Source organism: Podarcis muralis, chromosome 7 (genome assembly GCF_964188315.1).
Source record: "Podarcis muralis chromosome 7, rPodMur119.hap1.1, whole genome shotgun sequence".
Classification (NCBI taxonomy): domain Eukaryota; kingdom Metazoa; phylum Chordata; class Lepidosauria; order Squamata; family Lacertidae; genus Podarcis; species Podarcis muralis.
In genome coordinates this window covers 88,578,117-88,580,181 of record NC_135661.1, presented here as the reverse complement: position 1 = coordinate 88,580,181, position 2,065 = coordinate 88,578,117, and positions in this window count along the sequence as shown.

Here is a 2,065-nt window from a genome sequence, read left to right as displayed (position 1 = left end):
CAACCGCCCCAGATTTCTGATCCGCTCTCTGCTCGTGGGAATGTGGGGAACTGGCTGTGGTTACTCTGTGTATGCTCAGAGGCGCCCCCTCTCTAGCTGGTCCCCTGTGACCTTATGACTGAATAGGGCACAGATGAAGCCCTGTGCAGACAGACTCCGGCTAGCCTCCCTCCCCTGTTTGTCTTGTGGGAGGGAAGACCTTGTCGGCCAAGGGAGTTGGCGTTTGGAGAGCATTGGCTACAAGTATCTTGGCTCTGCCCCTCTGTGTGTGCCAGCTGCGGAACCAACCACTTTCCCCACTCTGTATCTATGGGTGTGTGAAATTTGGAGCCTGAATTTTCCTGGAATCCCATAATCCCCCTTGTTTTTTGCATGGTTGTAATGTGGTCTGAAGCTCAACATCAAAAAAGCGAAGATCATGGCCACTGGTCCCATCACCTCCTGGCAAATAGAAGGGGAAGAAATGGAGGCAGTGAGAGATTTTACTTTCTTGGGCTCCATGGTCACTGCAGATGGTGACAGCAGTCACAGAATTAAAAGATGCCTGCTTCTTGGGAGAAAAGCAATGACAAACCTAGACAGCATCTTAAAAAGCAGAGACATCACCTTGCCGACAAAGGTCCGTATAGTTCAAGCCATGGTTTTCCCAGTAGTGATGTATGGAAGTGAGAGCTGGACCATAAAGAAGGCTGATCGCCAAAGAATGGATGCTTTTGAATTCTGGTGCTGGAGGAGACTCTTGAGAGTCCCATGGACTGCAAGAAGATCAAACCTCTCCACTCTGAAGGAAATCAGCCCTGAGTGCTCACTGGAAGGACAGATCCTGAAGCTGAGGCTCCAAGACTTTGGCCACCTCATGAGAAGAGAAGACTCCCTGGAAAAGACCCTGATGTTGGGAAAGATGGAGGACACAAGGAGAAGGGGACAACAGAGGACGAGATGGTTGGACAGTGTTCTCGAAGCCACCAGCATGAGTTTGACCAAACTGCGGGAGGCAGTGGAAGACAGGAGTGCCTGGCGTGCTCTGGTCCAGGGGGTCACAAAGAGGCGGACACCACTAAACAACATCAAAAACCACACACACACACAAGAGGAAACCTCTATCCCCGACCTCGTAGCATGACACATTTATTTGGGGTCTGTGGTAACCCCTTATGCTAGGCCCTGTTTGCACCCTGCTTGTAAAGCTCTAGGTCTAGGATAACCCTTTTCAAGACCTCCAACTAAGCAGACATCTGGGAGATTTCCTTTATTTCATTTTAATGCACAGTGGCAGGTTTTTTTTATCCCACACGGATGTGGCCAAAAGGAGGGTGGCATCCTATCATTCTCAGGTCAGGGTCGTACCATATATTGAAAGCACGCTATGATGCCACTTTAAGCAGCCATGGCTTCTTGCCACCCCCCAAATTTCTGGGAACTGTAGTTTAAGAGTGCTGAAAGCCCTCCGTAGACCCCTATTCCCCTCGCAGAGCTACAATTCCCAGAGTTCCCTGGGAAGAGGGATTGATCCTGAAAACCATTCTGTGAACTGTAGTTCTGTGAGGGGAATGGGATGGGGTCTCCTAACACCTCTCAGCACCCTACACTTCCCAGAATACCGTATTTTTCGCTCTATAAGACGCACCAGACCATAAGACGCACATAGTTTTTGGAGGAGGAAAACAAGAAGAAAAAATATTCTGAATCTCAGAAGCCAGAATTGCTGCGCAGCGAAAGCAGCGATCCCTCTTGCTGTTCTGGCTCCTGGGATAGCTGCGCAGCCTGCATTCGCCCCATAAGATGCACACACATTTCCCCTTACTTTTTAGGAGGGAAAAAGTGAGTCTTATAGAGCAAAAAATACGGTAATTTCGGGGAAGGCCATGTCTGATTAAAGTGGTCTCACGGGCGAGTCTCACCAATCTGCCCGTATTTTTCGCTCTATAAGACGCACCAGACCACAAAACGCACCTAGTTTTTGGAGGAGGAAAACAAGAAAAAAATTATTCTGAATCTCGGAAGCTAGAACAGCAAGAGGGATCTCTGCGGAGCGAAAGCAGCAATCCCTCTTGCTATTCTGGCT